This window comes from Anas platyrhynchos, chromosome 19 (genome assembly GCF_047663525.1).
Source record: "Anas platyrhynchos isolate ZD024472 breed Pekin duck chromosome 19, IASCAAS_PekinDuck_T2T, whole genome shotgun sequence".
Taxonomy (NCBI): domain Eukaryota; kingdom Metazoa; phylum Chordata; class Aves; order Anseriformes; family Anatidae; genus Anas; species Anas platyrhynchos.
Window position 1 is genome coordinate 5,626,591 of NC_092605.1, and position 23,693 is coordinate 5,650,283.

The 23,693-nt window shown below is 37.1% G+C and overlaps 1 protein-coding gene across 2 annotated transcripts in view; it reads left to right on the forward strand.

The window, feature by feature from the left end:
• Positions 1–21,173: 21,173 nt before the first annotated feature.
• The window catches only part of ANKFN1 (ankyrin repeat and fibronectin type III domain containing 1), a 139,474-nt gene continuing 136,954 nt past the window's right edge, over positions 21,174–23,693 (forward strand). For both annotated transcript variants that reach the window (XM_021267303.4, XM_072025674.1), the window contains exon 1: positions 21,174–21,941. The gene's annotated coding sequence lies outside the window, so the exon portion shown is untranslated. The remainder of the gene's footprint in view (positions 21,942–23,693) is intronic.

Here is a 23,693-nt window from a genome sequence, read left to right on the forward strand (position 1 = left end):
AGCTTAATAGTGAGGAAAGACTACAGGAAACTGGGTACCCAAACACAGTAGAAGAGGAAGACGTTTCAAAGAGTTAGGAAAGGGCCATAGGTACAGCGTAACAAACAAGGGCACCACTGGGCACACACAGCTTACTGGTCTGTGCAGACGACAACGGCAGGGATTTGGGGAAATAGAAGCAATGTGGACACAGTATCATTTTTTTATCTGAGAAGTCACATCAACATTTTGTTTCCTTTTTCCTGATACTTTCCTGATGTTTCACTGGAGGTTGGAAGAAGACCAGAAAAAAAAAATAAAAGTGGTTTTGTTTCACAAAAAAGTATTTGGCTAATTCACAAATTTCAGAGGCTAAAATATAAATCTAACAATTTTGTCCGTGGGAAAAAAAAAAAAAAAAAAAAAAAAAGAAAAGGATATAACCATTGTTTGAAGAAGACACAGAGGAGAGGCACATGCTGAGCTGGGAGTTTTGGTTCCTAGGAAGGACCCTCACTCGAGTCTGTGTGAAAATTCAAACACTCATATACACAGAGGTAAATCCTGGTGAATGTATTATACGGAAATTTGACCGTGCAGTTTCACTGACTCAATGAATCAGAATCCTCAATGCAATACCTTCAAAACTATTCTAATAACATCCTTACATGCACATGCCAAATGGCTATTTCTGTCATATGACAATAGTTATCTTAGAAAATTTGTTTTCAAGCTTCTTAACCATGAAGATTGAAATATGCTTGAAAAGCAAGCAAGTACTAAGATTTGGCAACTGAAAGTTTTAAGTCTCTCCCAAATCATGAAACTCAGCCAAATGATGAGCTGTCAACCTTGTTGTTAGATCTATTAATTACAGTCTGCAACTGCCTGCTATAAACACAGGGTGAAGTCCTATACTAAATCAGTGGGAGTTTGCTTTGCCTTCCATCTACTCTCTTTTCAGTTCCTGTTCACTTTGAGAGTGACAAAAGAAATACATTCTTTTTATCTTCTGAATTTTTCCTGGTCACCATGTGAACAAGGAAGCCTTCAATTTCATGCTTTTATTTACTGCTATTACTACCAAAAAAAAAAAAAAAAAAAAAAAAAAGAGGTGAAATGTCATTTACTCTTCATTTACTCTTTTAACTTCTAGCTGATTATTAGTCAAAACTGCTAAGATTAATATAAAGTGTTCGTTTCACCCCACCTTGAATTCACCACATATTTTCTCTTTAAGCAAATGAAAATTTTGTCTGATTTCTTTTTTTCCAGTAGCAGTTCTGAATGACCAGTCTGATTTTGTCAGGTGTGACATATCTTGATCTTTGAAGATCCCAAAATCTGGAGCTGTACCTGGTTGTCTCTGGCTTCATCTCTTAGTATCTCCACACAGACATAAATTCTGATGTCTACTCATTCCCTAGCCTTCCTTTCTTTCAAGAAGTGACACAGCAGCCACACAGAGAAGTCTGCACATAAGCTCCTGCTATGCTCATAATTCTGTATTTCACCTATTTGTCTTTCGCTTCAGAGTTTATGCTTACTAAATCCTTACAGTGCCTTACCATTAGGCACTATTCTATGCCAGCCCCACAGAGCAAAATGAATACTGCTTAGAAACTTGTCACATTTCCATAATCACTTTCCAATATGCATCAAATAGATTTTAAAAAAAAAATGTCATCTTTCCCTGTTGAAGTGAATCATTAATAGTGAACAAAGGGGAAGAATCTACAAGTATTTTTTCCTCAGGAGATAAGATTCCAATCAACATGTTAGGGCTGTAAATTACTCTTTCATACTAAGCAAATTGTGGTTTTAAGCATTCTGTAATTTTGCCATTTACTTAAAACAGTGCCTGTGTTATCAGGTTTCTTTAGTGACACCTCATGGTGATTATACAAACTAGAACTGAATTCCTGTATAATAGGAATTAAGATAAATTAAGACACTGGCACCACTGAGAATAAAGGAGATAAATTGGGGCCATTTTTCTCTGCATTTGGCAAGTGTTTGCTTCTTGCTTTTTAAAATTATGGCTGTGAAACCTCACACAAATTGTGCACAAAGACAGGAAACTTCCTGTAAAGTTCTGCAGATATTTTATTCTCTCCATAATCTATCCTGGATGACTTTTTCCTGCAGTACTGCAAAAGGCAACATCTAAAGCATTTTCTTATGTCTCCTAAAAACCTTGCTTTTCAATCTCATGCTATATGGTACAGCTGAACATTGGACAGTTTCAGATTATGTTCTCAATTAGAAGTAAAAGTGTTTGGTTCCTGCAAAGTAAGAGGCTGATTCTAAATCAAATGAATAAAATGCAATCCCCAATACCATACCTGCAACTGGTTGCTGCTGCCTTCATTTACAAAGACAGATTGTAATGTGCATTCAATTTGCATAAAATTCATTGTGATCTAGTGATTTATTAACAATAATTCAACTTTTATTAAAATCAAAGCCTTAAAACAAATCTGCTTAGGTCATGGACGTAGAGACAAATCTTTGAAAAAATAGCTAGAATAAAGCTAAGAATTTTTTGCTTAACTCACGTAAGGTTAGAAAGCTAGCTTTTAGATTCAGCAGAGGTAAATGAGATTATTTACTCAATTCGATTGCTGGTTTGCTATGTTCCTGTAAGGCTCACTTTATTTTTGTGTGGTTCTTTTCACACCATCTTTCATATGGGTCTAATTACTACACCAAAGCTTAATGGTTTCAAGGAACTCTGAAATTCCCCAAAGAAGCGTATTACCAGTGCACATCAAATTGGGGTGTACAAAAAAATTGGGAAAAGACATCCTAGATGTCATGCTGCTTGCTTTATGCCTCTTAGAGAATGTTATTTATAGCAATAAATCTGCTTGTGAATGCCATATACAAAAGCAAGTAATGAAAAAAAAAAGGATGAAAAAGAAAAAGGATGAAAAGAAAACATAGTAGATTTGGACTGTTTAGCTGCCTTTGCTATTTGAAATTTACTACAGGAACAGTGAACTTGAATTGGGCTATGTTCCTCCACCCCACATTATTTTGTAAATACAATTTATTTAACTCAAGCCTCCACCAGTAAGAGCAATACCATTTTGCTCCTAGAGAGATCTTACCTCTCTAGCTTCACAGTATGTAAATGCATTAGTAGCATCTTCATCACAGCCTGGGAAACAGATTAAAATGTTGTTTCCTACCTCATGGGAGCTGACAACTGCTAATTACAGCCACCCACATCTCACAGCTCTTTAGACAGGACAGGCATTTTACCAGCATCAGTAGATCACTAATGCTGACCATGGATGGCAGTGAACAAAGCAGTGTAAGAAACGACACTGTGCTATTTGGCTTTCCTAGAAAAGGGTTGGTGGGTTTTGTCTTACAGGGGAAAGAAAATTTCATAATGTGAAATTCCATGAATCTAAGGTTTTTGCAGATTGGAAGGACAAATAATAAAGATTTATTTTAAATTATAGATGTTGTAGCCAAAAAACAACATATTGACATTCAATCATTTTTACAGTCTACAACTTCCTTGTAAGGGGGTGTCGAGAGGCAGGAGACCTTTTCTCCGTTAACACCAGCGACAGGACCCGCGGGAACGGGGTTAAGCTGAGGCAGGGGAAATTTAGGCTTGACATAAGGAGGGGGTTCTTCACAGAGAGGGTGGTTGCACACTGGAACAGGCTCCCCAGGGAAGTGGTCACTGCACCGAACCTGTCTGAATTTAAGAAGAGATTGGACTGTGCACTTAGTCACATGGTCTGAACTTTTGGGTAGACCTGTGCGGTGTCAAGAGTTGGACTTGATGATCCTTAAGGGTCCCTTCCAACTCAGGATATTCTATGATTCTATGATTCTACATTATTTATTTTGCTGCTGAACAGAAATGCCTAAATACTTAAAGCCCAATCCAAAGTCACTCAGAGCATTGAAATTACAGATCAAATCCTCAGGTTCTTTTTCTAAGCAACAAGTAGATATTACAAAAATCTGCAATGCAGAGCAATGTCTGGGTTAGGCAAAGACTTCTCTATTGCATGTTGTCATCACTTGGCAGAGTAATACCCTCTCATTATTCTTCAAGCCTTCCAAACTCCGCTTTCAGTAAAAACTGTTTTTAAACTGAGGTACTGGCCTGAACCAACCTTTTCATTAGTGAGCTCTCTCCAAAGCAACCAGAAACCTTTGCACATTAGAAGAAATATTATTCTGATTCATTACATAGGCTGCTTGAAATGGCACCATCATAGTGAGTGTGTTTTCAAGAGAAGCTGAAATTCACATTTTGAAATAAATGCTAATCCTTAAAAGCTTAATGAATAATAAATACATTTCACAATAAGTAGTCCCAACATCACCAAATTTTGCATGGAGTGAAATAGCAACCAATCTGATCTAGAAGATCAGAGTACAGATATTCCACTTAGATTTTATAAAATAAAAACATTACATCTTAAATGTAGACCAAGAGGAATTTTAAGCAACATCCAAAATACCACTCATGAAAGTTTTCTGCAGTTTGCAGTTTCTCACTGAAACTTTCAGAGGTATAATAGTACCAGTATCTCAGACTGAAGCATGTTCTCATCCATGAATAAATGTTGGCACTAACACTTTAGTTTGAGGAAAAAGGAGACTGGGAAGATTTAAATTATTCTCCCTCTCTTTCAAATATGGATATACATACATACATATATGTAAGTAACATCATATGTCACTACATAGTTCATGGTAAAAATGTATAAGGGCTTACCTCTAAAGAGATTTATATTGTAAAGACTCTATTTATATATATAAAAAAAAAAAATAGGGAGAAAATGTAGCATAAAAGTAAAGTGACTTACTGGTTCTGTTCATGATGTATCCATTCTGCCTCAAGGAGCACAGTAATGAAATACAAGGAAAGGTATTGAATCCTCATTATGGCTGAAATGAAACAAGAGGATATGACTTAATAGTCAGCAGTAATTATAACTAAACCCTGCTTTCATTAACCTATCTCAAAGTGCTTTCATAAACAGTTAAATATCATTACTTTCATTTTAAAGACAGAACATGAGATAAAGTGATGTACTCAGTCAACAGCAGAACAAGAAGCAAAACTCTAGATTTCTGGATCGATAAGCTTAGCCACTAAACAATCCTGCAAGACCTTTTGACTTTATCATGAAGTATGCAGCCTACAGTCAACTCTACAGCCTTCCTTTGGGTGAACCTTTGCTCAGGACACCTCACTTGAGTTCATTCACACATTAGGCAAAATCTTTGCCTCAATAAATAAGAGAAGTCTTCTTAGTCCTCAGTCAAGATGTACTTTGGTGAAAGTAACAGACAAAAATCCATCTTTGATAAGAGATATTAGATAAGAGATATTGATAAGATTTATTAAATCAATCATAGCTCTGTATCTTTCAAGTGAACACATCTATCATGTCAATAACAGCACAATACTGACTGAAGCTTCTGAAAAAAAAAAAGTATTTAACAGATCACATCTGTTTTGGACAGTAAGAACAGGTAATCATGCGTGGTTATGTCAATTTACACCTGATGATCATCTCCGTGCAATACTAGCTGAAATTACATTTTTTTATGCTATGCCATTGACATGAATCATATTTATCTCATATTTAATCTAACTAATATTTAATCTAATATTTAATCTAATCTATATTTAATCATAATTTAATATAATGGTGGCAGATTTGCCTAGCAGTGAAATTCATAAAGATGCTTGATTTTGCTGGGGTCTGAACTAACAATATCTACAGTTTTCTTGGCAGGCACGTAAAAAGCGGAATTGGAATTAGCTTGCCCTTGCAGAGAAGTATGCTCTATGCAGCATGAGAAATGGTTTTTGTGATCAGCTTAGATCAACAGTTTTGTAGACCAAAACAAAGTCAGGAAAAAAAATAAATCTGGTTCTATTTTGTACTTAGTTTACGTTTCTCAATGCAGGTAACTAATGACACACTGAGATTTCACTGAGAAGTGTAATAAGTTACTGCCATCTAGTGCTATGAACTAGACTCAGCCTCTGTCATGCAACAAACAAATATTTTAATATGACACGTGGGAGCATTAGATAAAAGGATTAGGTTTCCTATCATTTGATCTATGAAACCAAGGATACAGCTGAGTGACATGGTGACTTTTGCTATGGCACTGTGATCTGTCCTGTTTATATGGAGTAAAGTAAGATTTTAACAATGGAAAAGCTCCAAAATCAGACGAGAAACATGGTAGAAACTGTTTCGAGAATGTCTAAGTGAAGACTATTATCTTCAGAGACAACATCAGAGGAGTGAAGTGGCTCAATAAGTCAATAATTCCTAGCCAGAATAGGGCTGTCTTTCACTCTATTGAATAAAAAATAGCAGAACACTCAGATGGCCTACAGATGGTTTCCTATTAAGCTTTTCCTAAGACCATATGGTAAAAATTTGTCAAGATTTGGGACTTTGACAATTTCTTGGTCAAAATTCAGACCTTTGACTCACAATGAAAAGAATATAATTAAAGATTTGGTGCTTGCTTTATGAGACCAGCTTCTGGAGGCTGATAAGATACTTGGATAGAAATGATGCTGAAGGAAAAACATATTTAAACTGTACAGACTCTGAGCAGTGTTAGTTCTGCAATTAAAATAACTTCAGCTGTCAGCACTGGGTATCTTAAATTTATTGACATCTGCAATTGTTACTGGTGCAGTAGTAGGAAATTTGAAATTAAAAAAAGAAACAAAACCAACACTAGTGTGGAAATAGTTTAAAACTTGATCCGAAACTTATTAAAGTCCATGAGGCTCTTGGTTTGAATTCTGGGCCAGCACTTCAAATTGTGTAAAGAAAACTTTAAGTTTGGCTTATGACTAGCATGAACCATGCAGAGTTGAAGCATTTGCAGGAAAAGACTGATGTGAGTCTTGCAACTAGAGTGAGAGTAGTACTTCAGTGTAATTTCTAGGAGAGCATATAGAAAAGCAGCCCATTGAGATTCTTTCAGGATTGTTCAAAGATAATCCATTTCTACCTACTTCTGCCTTGCAATGTGCAATAACCCTACAATAACAACTAGCAAAATGGACTTTGATCCAACTTCATCCTATAGTAAAAGGAATGCTAAAAACAGTAAGATCCAAACCAAATTTGTAACATTTGTTTCTTGATTTTAATAAAAATACTAAACAGGAGTGCTGGTGAGATCTGCAATTGCTCTCTGGTGTTATAAGAAGCAGATTACAGATCAAATCCTCATTTCCTTTTGCCCTGCGTTGGAGTAACCTCTTATATCCTTCATAAAACAACAAAAACAGTGGAATGCTCTGGATAATTTTGCACTGTTGACTGTGAGAACAACACAAAATCAATCCTGAAGTGGTATACTTTGTAAAAATAGGAATGTGCCTACTGTTTGGGGCATCCTTTAGTCTTTTTCCTATCCAACAGCCAAAGCTGTGGTTTTACAATTCAGCCTGCAAGTCACTGAATCACTGCTACAACGATTCCACAAGCTAATCATTACCTCTCCATTTTATTATCAAAGGACATAGTGATGTTGTATATAAATGACCCTCTTGTACAAAGACCTCTAAGGTTGGTCCCTTCCTCCCTTTTCTGGTCCCTCTCCCATCTTTAAGCATATGCAAGTCATCATACAAGCTTGTCTGAGACAATACTTACCACTTTCTAGGATCAGTATCTGTTCACATCTTCTAGCATCTGCCAAAGATGTACAACCAATAACGTAGGCTAGGAATGAGCTTTATTACTGGAATTCCTTGTGCAGTACAAACCCACACAGTCAATAACTCAAAGCAGGCTTACAAATCTCCTGGCTTTGCAAAAAAATACATCTCACCCCAGGGTACCAAAGAGTGAAAAAGTACCTAAAAACCTGCCCATTAGCTTTTTATTTTCTTTGCAATGTACACAACTCACCCACCTTACTCCCCCCACCCCAAAGGAAAAAAAAAAAAATAAAATTATTTCCCACTGAAGAGAAAGTATTTGCTTTTCTTAAGTTATGGTCAAAATAAGCTTGACATACATTAATAGAGGAGTATTTGCTTTCAAGTCAAACAATTTCCTATTGTTGCAACCACAGCAACAGAATAAGAAACTGAGTAACTGAAGTAGAAGTGCTGGGTGCTGGGAGCTGCTAATGATCGACCTGAAACCGCTTTTGTTCTGTGACTGTATTGATAGGTATAATACAAAAAGAGAGGTTGCTATAGCATATAGGAAACAGCTTTCTGTGCAAATCAGACTTATTAAAGTCAGCTTCTAGAAGAGACTGAGACAGACTACTTCACAAGATTAAAGGAAAGGTCATTCCAGCAAGGAAACAGAAAAAGAAATCTTCAATTCCTGAAGAAAAGCACTATTATTCATGGGACCTTTTTCACTTCCTCTTTGAATGACCAACACCTTTATTCTACAACGTGAATGATGTCACATAAACTAGGTAGTAGGATGATAACTGGAAAAGCTGATTCAAAAGAAGACACCAGCAAAAATAAATCAACCGTGAGAAGACAATAAAGCAAGAACTCGACTACAAAATAGAAATAGCTCGCCTAAAATCTGAAAAACAACCTGAAAGATTGTAACTGCCAATTCTAAACTCAGTGAGTCCTACCAAGCAAATATGCAGAAATATCCCTATAGGAGACTGAAAAAATGGAGCATGTTACAATGGTAGGATGGCTTTCCTTCAGATTATATCAAAATAATAGACAAAATGATTTGAGGCATGGGAAAGTTTGCTCTTGTCACAAGGGAAAGAACTACTAAAAAGGCAGCCTTGGATTGTCTCAGGGGTAATGATTTTCCTGATTGAGATTATTTATAGATAATTATTTTTTATGGTGGGCGTTTTATTATTTTCTTTTTCTCTTGAAAATTCCATCCATTCCTTGTTATTCATTTCAGATGTTCCACATGAACGAAGCATATCAGCGCGTTCTTTGCAGAAAAAAATCCAGCTGCAACTCAGTAAACTCACGCTCACTGTAAGTAAATTCAATAATATGAAAATTACTGAAATTTGTCAAAAATATTTTGTCTTTTCCTTGCCAATCAGCTAAATGCATTGGAATAAAAGGCATACTTTAAAGTGATTCTCCTACATCACAGAATGTGCATGTGTGTTCTGTACGGTGTAATGAATTTCTCTCTGACTAGATCAGAACATTTGTGAGCAGTCTGCAGATTTAAAATGTTTCCTGAGCTGCATCTGTCAGGAAGGATGTTTTGCATGGGAAGCTGATTGCTACTTGGTTTTCATCATACTTGCAGAACTGGCTTTTCTGCAGCAGTTGATTAATGTTATTATATTTTACCAGGATCATTATACCACACTGTCTTCTACACTTATTAACAGTCCTATTATGTTCAGCATGATTATAATAACCATTTCCATTCCCTGGAGTTTTCTATGCTTCTACATTCCTCATTAGTGACTCTAAGGAAAATAACACTTGTTTGATTAAAACATCCTGTGGTCAGGCTTTCTTTGACAGTAAAAGATTTTTAAATCAACATTTAAAACCATATTAATGTAAGAAAGTGTGTATTTATGAAAAGATAAGCCACTTTAGGAAGATGACTAAATAACTTAAAATTCAGATACAAACAGATACACCTACATATTAACATCCTAACATCCCATTAAAATTTCAGGGCATACACTTAGAAAGCTGTTCTAATAGATCTTGTCCTTGCCCATCTTCCAAACTGTTGTTTAGATCATGCTGAATCTCTGCTGAATCTCAGTTACTTTTCTCCCCAGGAAGACTGCAGGAAATTGGTAAACTGATAGACCATATCCCACAGCATGTTTTATATTTCCAGCATCGCATTGTCCTATGCCCATTTTGTGTGAACAGAGGCTTCTACATGTAACATATGCAGATGCCAGGATGAGAACAGAAATGACTGGAGTGACAGAAAGACAGATGGATAGAAGGATGGAAGGAAGGAAGAGACTGCCACAACAATCAGCCTTATAGGTGATGTAAATCATCATTACTTCCTCTGACTCCCCTGTAATTCTGACTGTGTCAGCCACCTGAGACTCAGATCTTCTTCCTGCAGTAACAAGGGGAGTATTGAGTTTAAACACAGCTCTCAAAAATGGCAGTTTTCACTTTGACCACCCTTCTTCATATTTAACAGGATGATGGGGAAGGATGGGGAAGGAATGGACAGTTTCCATACTTTAAAATATGGTATTTTCCTTCAATCCTCCCCTTCCTGTAGGAAAAAAAAAAGTTGGGGGGGGGGGGGGGGGGTGTCAAAGGTAGTTTTTATTTCCATCCTTCTTTTTTTTTTATTGAAAGATAATTTTAATTTCCCGTCAAAATCTGAAAAAGAAAATTATTAAAACAATTTCTTCAGTGAGGAGTGATTCAGTAAGTGACATTCATCCATATGAACACATAGGATCTTTTAGTATAATTAGAAAGGAATCATATTACACCCAAGTGCCTTGTGCCTCTGCTCTCCTAAGGTATTGTCTTTCAACACAATGTACATCAGCTGCCTAGAAGATACTGAGGCAAAATTTGAGATATTGCAGGGATCGGTCCTTCAAATTCTGGGTCTGTTTCATTGGAAAGAAGGTGCTTTAGATAAGCAAAACTGGCTTGTAAACTTAATGTGCTGCCAATCCTTACTTCAGCAATTGCAGACTTCCCACTTAACATTCCCTTCAGATTTGAATTGGTGAATAATCTCTTGCTTCACCTTCTAAATAATAATGTATATTGTTTCTTGCAGAGAGTTGCTTTTATACTTTGTTCTAGAAATGGCTGCATTATAAGAGTAGGTTTGGTCTTTGTGTACTGCTTGTGAAGTACCGCTTTGATATCTTTTATATTTAATACCATACAAGTGCAAATTATTTTTGTGTAATTGCACTAATTGTCAGGAGTAGCAGACTTTGCAATAAACCAGTGGAGGTGGAAGAAACTTATTCTTGCAGGGAAGATTTAATCTCATTTTGCCCCAGAGAAAGTGGAAAGATCTGCATGCTTAGCTTTAAAGAAACGATTACAGTGATTACGGTTTTCTTAGTTATAGCATTCACAGAACAAAAGTGCCTCTAAGAAATACTTAATGTCTCACTGTGCATTTATCCCTGTATTTTCCTGTTCAATTTACTGTATTTTAGACCTTTTTCAAATGATAATGCATGTGTACATAATGGGAAGGAAGAGAAACTGTAAAGTAGTACAAATCAGAACTTTTCTAATATTTTAAGTGAACCAACAAAGATTGATCTCAACTGAAAGTTTATCTCAACTTGTTTCATATGTGGATATTTCATCTGATTCTTTTTTAATAATTTTCCTGTCTAAAGAACTTTTCAAAACAAAGTGATCATCAATCAAAACAAAGTGGGCATGAATTTCTTTATTCAAAATTAAAAATAGCTTCTCTGATGCAGTTTGGCTTTATATGAGTCTGATGTTTCCACATGCAAACTGTACATAAAAGAGTTGTCACTGCTATGGTTTCTTTCCCAGAGAACAGCAGTGTTGTATTTGATTAAGGCTGAGGATGTGTTTCACACTCTCTGCAGGAATGAAAAATCAGCAAGTGCATTTGTCAAATTCAAACTTTATGGAAAGAGAGGAAGTAGAGAACTGCACAAAAGCAGTGCCTCTCTTACACGAGAAACTGAACAGTTGTTTGGGTCTCACTGGTGTTTTAGAGTGATATTCCTCCCTACTTCACGGCTTACTTTTCTTCTATTAGCTCTACATGAAACAATAAACATGACTTCCAGCAGCAGTTCCAGTTCATGATGTCCTTGCAAGACAAACAGGGAATTTCTTGTCACAATATTCATCAAGAATATCATTTTTGGCATTGAGGTGGGTTTATGGTTTGTACACTTTTGAACACTTTTTGGTTTTATCACTTTTTCCTTTCCTCCCTGCTCACCCAAAGACTGCCCTCTGCCTGCAACTGTTCGGCCCTCTTAGTTCAGTCCATCTGATTTTTCATTATGTCTTTATTGTTTCCTGTCCATCAAACTGAATAGAAATGGCTGCCAGGGGATTTTAATCTGTCCTGGTGAAGCTAGCACTTTCCAAATAGTAGGTGCTAATGCTATATGAACAGGGGTTCAAAGAATCCACTTGTCCAATAAAATGATTGTTATGTTTTGTTTTTTATTTTAAAAGCTAGAACTCAAGTTATTCAGTGTCAAAAAATCTTCTATACTGAAAAATTAAAGCTCCCCGACTTCAGCAAGGCCACAAACAGCTACTGTAGTTCTGGCTGGTAACGTTTAACAACCAGCGTAGGAGGGCACTACAATTAAGGATACCAGATATTCAGGTCCTTTCTTCTGATGTCATCTCAGACAAATGCTTTAAGATCTTGGTTCCTCATCTGTGAAATGAAAATAATCCCTTCTTGTTTCTTTGGATGGGAGGTGCTGCATGAGCCAGTAAGCTTATTGGAGCAACACCAACACTAAATAACTAAACAGTTTTGCTGCAAGACAATGAGTTTGTGTCATAGGTAACCTGGAAGCTACTCAGCTTGTCTTTGTTAATAACATTAATGGTTCACTGTTTTAGAAGTTTTAGAAGAAGTTTTAGAAGTTGTAGAAGTTTTAGAAATTGATTCTGACCTACTCTCTACTCCAAACTTCAAGGTTTGGACTGGCACAAACAAAAGGATGCAAATACAATACACTATGAGACTGCAGGAGCACCAGACAGTGGGCATTTATCAGAGTTCACCAGTGAAAGGCTTTTTATGCATGCAGTAAGTTTGAGCAAGTAGGAAAAACTAATAGCTTTGACTTCTGGAGGCCAGACAGTCTGTAGGCAAGCACTGTGCAGATCTCCAGACCGCCCTGCGAAGGCTCCTCAGTTCTTGCCCTCAACACTGCTATTATTCCCTTGCAATTGCTGCCAGTTGGCTTGGTAACCACGGGCATATTTGAACAGCTGAATTCTTCCCTCAGTTACACTTGGCACCACTACGGGCTTCAGGGGAGCTACAGGGTGTAACCGAGGGCAGGACTTGGCTCCCAGCATCCACTACAAACCAGGTCAAGGCCACGAAATGCATTTTTATCCTTAATGTTTTAATCCATACCATTAGCACTAAGAACCCACAGCGCTAACTGTATCACCTTGCCTGAGAAAGCCTGGCCCCTTCGTTTGGGCACAAGGTTGGGCTGTGCAAGAAGCTCTGTCAGCGTGCCAGCTGGGGCAGAAAGAAATGCATTTCTTGTACCTGGGGTGCAGCCTTGGTGTCACTCACACGGCCGTCTGCCCACCTATCGCACCGAGTTAAGCCAGCTTCCGGAGCTGGAGTTGAAACAGTGCTTTGTTCTAACCACATATTTTTATTTCATAAAACAGAGCTAAGTATCCTGAAACTAAAGGAGTATTTCTTCATGCTGCTATAATTTGTGAAATAATGAGACATTTTGGTCTGTTAACTCCTCTTAAGTCTCACCACAACGTTATGCTTTGACTTCATTTGTGGTTGCAAAATATTTACTTTTCTCTTTAGCAGATTATATGAAGCTGTATATTTTGTCTTGGGAGATATATACATATATATTTATATATATATATTTAATCTTAGTAGGAGCTGTTAGTAAAGCTATCTTTGTGCTTTCAGTTGGTTTTGGATCCTCTTTAAAAATATTACAAGAACATCATGGATTAATTTGCTGATGTCACCTCTCAAAAAAAGGTTAGGACATGATAATATTTTTATTTTTCACTCTGAAGGTGATACGCACACAAATCAGTCTTCACATGTATGTGGAATATATTCCTCAAACAAACACTTAATAATAATAAATATTCCCTCATTAGAGATCATTAATACAAGGTGGTATTCCTGGAACTGCCAAAGGGAGTTAGAATCTTAAGCCTTCTAAAAAGTCAGAGCGAGCTGTTACTAGAACAAGCTCCAGAATAAAGGAGACAATACTGTCTGCTTAGGACTTAAACAACAGGACACCTGGGATTTCTTTCCATTCTTTTCTCCTAACATGTGCTAGCTTGCATCACCAAGAATCTGACCATCATCCATTTATTAAGTAAACTGCTATCCAAGCAAAACTGGGAGAGTGAAGATCCAATCCAAAACCAAACAGCTCCAATGTTTAGGAGACTTCTGTTCCTATATTTAAGCCGTCTGTTGTTACATCACGGCTTATACAATATGACTGTGAAACAATTAACAATTTAATTTAATGTTTGTAAGAGCCTACGATATCTTTTGAAATAAATGGATATCTATTCATATTTGTCTCCCCCAAGCTCTCCAGTGTAAATTCAAATATGATTTCCTCATTGTCTGGGAATTCCCCTTTGTCAAGTTTTTTCCTCTTTTAATCAGAGCCCATCTTCTCTAGTCCCTCTTTCTTCGTTCCCTCTCAGCTTAATTCCTTCATGCCTCTACTGCTGTCACCTTGGGGACCTCTCTGTTTTCCCTACAGAATCCCTAAATTTAGTAGCTCCTGAGCCTTTTGAGGAAAAGTTTGGCATCGAGGGATAAAGGAAAGGGCAAAGGAATTCACTGCACATGAAGACACTAACATGCATCATTTCCACAAGCTAAAGCAGCTTTTAGTAATCATTTTAATCATTCCTGTGGCTCTAACATAAGTCTGCACAGACTCACAGCAATTTTTAAGATGTATGGCTCTTGAACCTGGCTGAGATTTCCAGAGTTGTATCACCAGAGCCAAATACAAAGACAATATAATCCCTCTACATTTATTCAGCATTTCCTTTTCCTAATCACAAGATTTGCATTCACTCTGATGGCCAAGAGATTCTAGAGGAGAAAATTCATTTTTTTTCACTGAGCTTTCTGCAGAATTATTATTATTATTATTATTATTATTATTATTTTTCACAGATAGCTTTTCCTATATACATGCTATTTTACTCACTTATTCTAAAATATGCAGTTAAATGTTCCCACCATACTGAGTGTTGCAGAATCTTGTCAGTGATTTTCATTTTTCATTTCTTAGTCTCTGTGTCAATTAGTTTACATTTCCTTTATGTCTGACCCGAAACTCTAGACTTTGAGAGAAGTAGATTTTCATAGGTCTTTAGGCACCTAAAGAAAAGCATCTCATTACACTATAAAGAGGCATATAGAAAAAAAGTACCTAATTCCTGTTAACTGCCAAAGGAAAAGTGTTTAAAATATTTAAAGACTTAATAGTTTTATTAGCTCCTCACATGTATTGTAAAGTCCCTAAAAATACTTTTGGAGATAATGACCTTTGTTTTTAGTTTGTGTGGCGTTTCCTCTTGTGAAAGCAGAGAAAAGACCAAGAAATTAACATAAATTCCATATACTTTTGAAAGTTTCTTTGTATTGCAAGAATAGGATAAAGGGATGCTTGTTGTAATTCATACTTGTGGGCATGCACCATCTTTTAAACACACTTCCAGCTATGTACAATCTGCAATGGGGAATCTTTATGCTAAATATCTATATTAAGTGTAAGGTTTAAAAAAATATTAAAGAAAATCAACCTGGACAAAACTGCATTTTCCCCTAGTTTCAAAACTTTAAGAAATTCCCAACCTTTGGTTTCATTCATATATGGTATTAAAGTATAAGAGGAAAAGGGAGGATTGAACAGGAATTTCTAATTTTTCCACAAGACAAATCCTGGAAAAAGATAAATTAATTCAGGAAAGAACAGATGCATATGGCTTCCAAACGTCTTCATTTTGAGGGGTGTTTGTGAGGAAAAATGATGTGTTTTGTTGTCTTTGATGCTCAGCACCGATCAACTACGCACAGCCCCAGGATTTCCCAGGCTTAGGTTACACAGGAGCAGCAAAAACTTGATCCAGTGAGACAGGCTGCCATTGGTCTTGCATCTCTGAACAATGAGATTCAGTTTTCCTGAGAAATTGCAAGCTGCTGCTTTGAAAACAAACATCAAAGGAGACACTAAAGATTTTCAAAGCAAGCACTGAGGTGGTATTACAATAATCACATATGTTTTAATCTCACACGCACTTATGTGTCTAGTCAGGGATAAAGGTCTACATACTAATACATAGCTAGTGAAAAGATGTTATATACCAAAAAAAAACGGGCTAAATGAAGTGAAACACTGTATGTTCATTCTCGTTTTCAAAGAGTTTAGCCAAAGTTTGACCTGTCCCAGTGATAACTTTACAGGAACAACAGATGCTTATAAAGCGTTGGTCATACGCCTATTTCATCCCTGTACGCCAGAGGGCAGTAAGGCAATACCTATAAAATTTGTCAATCAAATAATCCAAATTTTCATATTAAAAATAAGCATAAAATTACTCACTAATATTTTTATATGCAGAAGACATTAGACATATGAAAACAACATCTGAGAAAACACTGATCAGCACTCCTCAATGCCTATATTAAAGCAGCTTATACAGAGTTCAATTTAAATATGCCTTCTTACACAATTCATACCCCAAAGCTGAAAACAATGAATTCATAAGAATCGCAGCAAGGCTCATCTCCCATTCTACTTGATTTTATTAAAGACACCACTTCGTATTCCCTATGACATTGCACATTTGCAAGCCAAACTATGCTGGTTTCAGTATGGCCTTTTGGCTGCATGAATACTATCTTACATTTCTGAAGCTCAGATTTAGCTGATTTAAATTCTCTTGGCTGGAAGTAGGGACATACCATTTAATTATTCACCTACAGTGAACAAGCTCTGGAAGTAAGAATTACCTCCAGCTTTCTCCAAAATTAAAGGAGAAATTAATTTTGCTTATGTTCATCTCTCTCCTTCAAGGTGATGAGTACTCCTGAGAGATCAGCAGCAATGACCAAGACTATAGTTGATTCATTCGTAGTAATGTGGGAACTGCATGTAGTAGCTATGGGTTGCTCTAAAACTTGGGATTGACTGTCTTAATTTGCAACTGCTGCTTCAAAAGCCCCAACTGAGTGATTGAACTAATGCAATAATTCACGTTCTCACCTTGTAATGACTTCTTTTTGTGTTTCCTAAAACTTTTCTAACTGCATCTTTACCAGCCATCATTCTCATCTCTACTTCTGACCCTGGTATACACACAGAATAAGCAACGGCATCTGTTTGGGCAGAGGGCTGTATTTCATTCCATCCCTTCATCAGCAGTCTTACTATTTCAGTGCCCTTAGCAGTACTCAATTGGACTTTCTATGCAGGTTTCAAGGTTGCCTGCTGGTGACATGAGCTATGGCTTAAGGTGTTTTCAAAGATCTGAGGTTAAAGGGTTGTTTACAATATTTGACTAGATTACATTATAGGAGTAAAATTTATCCCCTTTATCATCAACCGTAGTATGTTCTGGCAAGTAGCCAGGCCCCAATTAAAAGTGTGCATAAGTATACTTATAAATACGTATATCAGAACGCTAAGCAACTGAGAATCAATAGCCACCCTCACAGTAACAGTAGAAAACTATTCCTTAAGTACATCATATAAAATTACAATGGGATCATATTCCAATTGTTTTAATAAAATGACTACAATATGAGGCATTGTTTAGTCAGGGGAGGCCATAAAATTCTGAAATTAAGCCCTAACCTGTATGTAGCAGAAGGTTTCATATAAATAATGCCAGCAAGACAAATGGAGATTTTTATATATTGCAACCATAAAAAAGCTTATGGAGTGTTGCTTTGCTTATTATGGATTTTATCAGGGTTTCGTTGAGTGAAGCAGCAATTAAACTAAATATGCTGTCCCAGAAACCATTTATGACTGTTCTGTCTACACAGAGCAGACTATACTGAAAGAGACCATGACTTGCATTTCAAAACATGTTTAGACTTTCTTTTCAATAGTTGTAAAGAACCTAGAATGAGTCTCCTCACAAGGGATCAGATGAAGCCAAAAATCTATAAATATTTTTATTTTTCATTCCTATCGCACTTGCCTTACCTAGTAGACACCTTTTCCAAACAATTCTTTGGTTATTTATAATGAGCTAAGGAATTAGGTGATTTATGAATTCAATAATACAATATAGTGTTCTTATAGTCAAAGGATATTTCTGCGTTTGATGAGCTTTGGGACAAGCCTCGTAGCCCACAGGTATTTTTTATTCTGTAAGTTTATCCAAAGTAGTTTAGATTCAAGAAAACTTGCAAAGAATTCCAGTGAAATTTTTATTTTCCTGAGAAAGAATTAACAAATCAGGATCTTTTGAAAGAAAAATGCACAGAACCACTTTTATACTGAGACCTATCCAGTCCTATGGACAGTGCTGAGGCTGCACTAACACAGAGTCCCTAAAAATGCTGCAAAACTTTTGCTTATACTCTGCCCCCAAAAGAGGGGTGTACGCAAGGAGGGATCAGTATAGGGAAATCAGTAATTAGAATCTATAAATAATTAGGTTTAGAGGGAGGTTGGATAAAGATAGTATCTTTCAAAGGAAAATACATTTTTTCCAGTCTGGAAAGACATAGATGCTGCCACAGAATAATTTTGACACTTCATTAACTTTATCTGCTAGCACTGCCCATAGAAACAGAGATTTTTGGCAGAGCTCTGCTTCACTGTTTATCTGTTTTTTTTTTGCAAGGCAGACAAACCTGCTTTCATTTCCGTTTGTCCGTTTGTTTTTTATGAAAATAGATTTTAATAGTTCAGCTAGGAATTTTAATATATGAAACTCAACCTGCCTGCAACATTTGTTGTCCATGTTCAAATGTGAACCAACCTAGTTAGCAGCAGCGTTGTTTTACTCTGTGATAATCCAGTCTCATCCTGCCTTAGACATAGACTCACAGACAAAGACAGGAGTGGATAGAGACAAATTGTGTGTGTGGGGGGGGGGGGGGGGGGGGGGAAGTAAATATGTATTTAACTGAACTCTTCAGTGAAACTAAAATAAAAATATTTCTATTACACTATAAAATAACAAAGTGAATTGTCACAAAAGTGGCAAGGAAAAGTGCTCTTGTAGCTGAAGTATACCCTTCAATCTTGGAATTTATATTCAGCTCTTCTCTCATAAACACTTTGTTTTACCAGGGACAAATCACTCTCTCTATGCTATATTTATCCATGTGTAAAACTCACTCTATTTCATTAAGACATCAAGATATTTGGGACAGAAGTACTTGTGCTTTTTGTACAACCTTGTAGCAGTATTGGTTGATCTTAGCTGGGGCTGCAAAGTGCTGCTTCTAGAACAAACATTCTTAGATTTAGCTTTATTTCACTGCCAACACTTTAGGTCAGCCCCTAAGCTGCTTTAATATTTAATTAAAATTTATCAATATTAAGCTTTGAATGCCAGTATCTCTCTTGTTTCCAAGTACACACTAATTATGTTGTCCTCATTTACAGACCATTTAATTATCTGGTTGTTATCTGGAGAAATTCCACAGTATTTTCCAGAGCTGTGGGTATACTGGCTTTTTCCAAAAGATATCTGCCCTGCATGTCTTTATGAAGGAAAATCTGACTCTGTCATCTTCCTCATTCCCCCCAGTGATTTCTACATGGTAAGAGAGTCTGTCATAGGCCTGTCATTGTCTTTAAGTCACTGGTACCTGAAGAGGACCAGCTATGTGAGGGACCAAAACTAATGCAATGAGAAGACTGAAGCAGATACATAGATCAGTTACCAGAAGAGTGAAGGTATACACACACATAAGTGCTTGTGCATCACCTAGACACAGTGCAATTATAATTCTTACCTCAAAGAAGATATGATCCAAGGCCCTGATTCTGTAAGCCTTAAGCAAGTGCTTCAGTGACTCAGTGCTGTTTTGACTATGCAGCTGATTCTCTCAGTTCCTACCAAGAATCTTACAATGTATGACATCTGCCTAAAATCCCATTTCTGAAAGTCATAAATCTGCAGAACCTCCAAATTCATTTGGGGAAAAAAATGTTCCTAGTGCTGTCATTGCACAGAAAAAGACTGGAAAACATGACACAGATGTTTCCTTAAGGCTCAGTAAACAGAAAGCAAATTAAAAAATACCTTTTCTTAAAAAAAATAGTTCTTTGGTTTAAAGACCACATCTTTTAAATCTTACAGGCCAGCCTGATGATTTTTTAATACTTCAGGTTGACAGAACGATCACTGGGACTATTCACAGAGGATAAAGATAAAAATGTGCAAAAGATCTTTGTCAGATCTGGGCCTACAGCCAGCCTCTCACTCCCCAAGAGCATGTCATATGGCACTACTAAATTTGGCTCAAACTTGTTTTGGTGAGTGCAAAATTTGCCTGGATCCAAAGCTGGTTCTGCTTCTCCCACTTGAAGCTTTTTCATCACATGTTGAAATCTCTAAATAAACTAATACTACAAAGAAGCTTTTATCTGGATGGAGGTGTGTTTAAAAGAAAGTAATAGGGGTGAAAGCAAAACAACATTGGGGAATTAATCAGAGGTTGATTTCTGAGCTATAAATTACCATTGATTACAGTATTTACTAAATTCACTAAAAATCTCTTCCTTGGTTTCTTTGCTTGTAGACAGATATCCACTTGCCTCTTCTTGTTTGGACTAGAATCTGTCCCTGTAAAGCCCCAGGGAATTAACTTACAAGCAATGGCAGAAAAAGCTGAACACAATGATTTCCTTCCTCCCAACATTGTTCCATGCAATGTTGGCAACCAGATCTGTGAAACAACAGTTTAGCAAAGGAAATCTTTGGCAATGACTGCATGTCTGACACCACAGCCCCTTCTTCCCCCTTTTTAGCTGCATATGCTAAATCACTTTAATTTGTGAAGAAAACCTATGTGTTAGATGGGAATACACTGTTCATGCAGCTTTTGGTTAGTCCCATGCAAACTACAGAAAAGCCAGAAAAAAGGGTAGAGTGCTTTTCTCCAGTAAAAGCACAAAATGTAAAAATCTAAAAATAATACAAGTGAAAGCATCTGAGAGACCCCACTCTTAATCTGTTAGTACGTGTACAATATGACATGACTAACGCCAGTCCTCTGGGCCATCCCAATTTATTCTTCCCCCCGGGAGCATCAGTTTTGATGATTGTGAACTTGGCAGGGATAAAATTTTCAGGAAAATCTATAGCATCAAGACAGAAGAATTCTCTAAGTAAACCCCACAAGGTTGGTAAGATGGCGGGCATAATAGCACTGCTATTGAGCATGAAGGCTACTGCAAACAAAGTCTGAGTCAGACAGGCTGTTTTGAGTATACCTGCCTGAGTTGTCATGAAAAGTGGAAGAAGCAGAGTTTATAAACAAACTTTCCTGCATAGAGAGCAAATTCTTTTCTCCCAGCTTGTCCTCAGCACAATGCTGAGGTGCTGTCTGGCCCAAAGTGCTCAGCGTTTTCCCTCAGGGAAGGCTCCTCTTCTCTCACCTCAGGGAGGGCTCCTGTCCTGCCAGCTGAGGGAAGGATCCTCTCCTCTTACCTGAGGGAAAGTTTCTCTTCTCTAGCCTGAGAGAAAGCTTCTGTCCTGTCAGCTGAGGGAAAGTTTCTCTTCTGCCAGCTGAGGGAAAGATCTCCTTTCACCTGAGGGAAAGCTTCTCTTCTCTCACCTCAGGGAAGGCTTCTGTCCTCTCACCTGAGGTAAGGAAGTCTCCTCTCTTCTCACCTGAGGGAGGACTTCTGTTGTCACCTGAGGGAAAGCTTCTCTCCTGCCAGCTAAGGGAAAGATCCTCTCCTTTCACCTGAGGGAAAGTTTCTGTCCTGTCAGCTGAGGGAAAGCTTCTGTTCTAACAGCTAAGGGAGGGCTTCTCTTCACTCATCTGAGGGAAAGCTTCTCTCCCGTCACCTGAGGGAAGGATCCTCTCCTCTCACCTGAGAGGAAGCTTCTGTCCTGTCAGCTCAGGGCTTCTGTCCTGTCAGCTGAGAGAAAGCTTCTGTCCTGTCACATGAGGGCGGGCTTCTCTCCAATCACCTGAGGGAAAGCTTCTCTCACCTCAGGGAAGGCTCCTGTCCTGTCACCTGAGGTAAGGAAGGCTCCTCTCCTCTCCTCTCCTCTCCTCTCATGTGAGGGAAAGTTTCTCTCCTGCTAGCTGAGGGAAGACTCCTGTCCTGTCCAGAACTATATTCACCCCAAGGTGCTTTTGTAACCTTCTCTTTCTGCTTTTAACGAGGTAGTTAATTTGCTGAACAAGGAAGCCTGGTAGTTGATTTATAAATTGCGCCAGAAGTTTCTTCTCTACTCAGACATAACTATAACAATTTGGATTTTATGCTGAATGTTGGAATCTGAACAAACTCTTTGCAGTTTCATATACGTCCTTTATATAAGAAATGTTCCCTTTGCTCTTTTGTTTTATATGCTACTAATAAAATCTTTTTGTTAGAGCAGATTTTCCAGTATATTAAAGTCATGAGTAGTTGATGGAAATATATATATATGTATTTAGAACTGCAACTAAATACTTGGTTAATGTAAATGTACCTGTCTGTAAATCACTACTTCCATGGTCACTGTGGATGAGCAGGGCCCTCAGTAGGAGATCTGAGTATGGAAGCAACTTGCAGTTCTTCGTGCTATCTTGAAAAAGGAACTGCTATAGTGTGTCAGCGCTGTGGTTTGTCTACTCCAATATTCCTCCTCTTTTAAGAAAAGACTAGTAGCAAATATCCTGGGGGAAGGAGTAACATTTCCACCATGGACTATTAGGAAAGGTTATCTTTTTCTTTATCCATAGGTAATTGCCTTTATACTCTGATGCACAAGGATGGCTTTACTTAACTATTTTTTTTAGTCTAGTTTAGATACCCCAAAAATGGCTTATTGCATTCTCTATTTTTATTTAATTCTTTTTCCCCAAATACCTGGTATGAAATACTCCTTATACTTCCCATCACAAAAAATGTTTCTTGTGAACATGATTTTGCGTCATTTATTTGGCTTAGACAGAGCCAAATTTAGATTTTAAGATGCAGTTTTGAACTTCCACCACTTGATGGCCACATTTAAAAATTTTGTTTCAAATAATGCCAGTGCTGTATTTGGCGAGGTAATGAGCCTAAAAAGTACATGGTCAGAAAACCATCCAGACAGTTTCCCATACCAAGATTATATTTATGCATACGTCTGTGTTGTTTGTGCAAATATTTATGTCAATAGCTCTCTGAAACAGCTGTATAATATAATGTGGAACAGTGGCAAATACTAGAAGTGGCAATTCAAATGTAACTCTCCAGTCCTGTGACCTTGCATATGGTGGCTTTGGCATCCAAGGCCTCAGGTCCCAAGTCCTCCTCTCATTGCAGCAAGGATGTAATCGTTCCGAAACTGGTATTTCATACCAGTTTGTGAAAGAGTTACCTGTGACATGAGAATGGCTAGCTAATCCATCTCCAAATTTCAATATTGAAAAAAACATAGTAGAATACGTTTTGAGATTTAAGTTTTTTGTTTATAAAGGAATGTGGAAATCCAATAGTAATTTCAGTCAGAAAAAGGCAAGACACTTCATGTGGAAAGTACGTACAAAATGGACATTCTGAATTTTTTCAGATTTTATTTTTTCCTAAGTAAAACATTATGTAAGTCAAAAGAATTTTTTGGCTTTTGCAAGTTTGTATTCTGAACCTTTGATTGAACCTTAAGCCATTCTTGCTGAAATCATGATCTAAGTTTTTTACCTAAGAAATGCAAACCTACAGAGTTTTTGATTTTATTTACTTTGAAAGTATTGACCTTAACATGACTCAAAAATATCATCCTACTGGATGTGATTTCC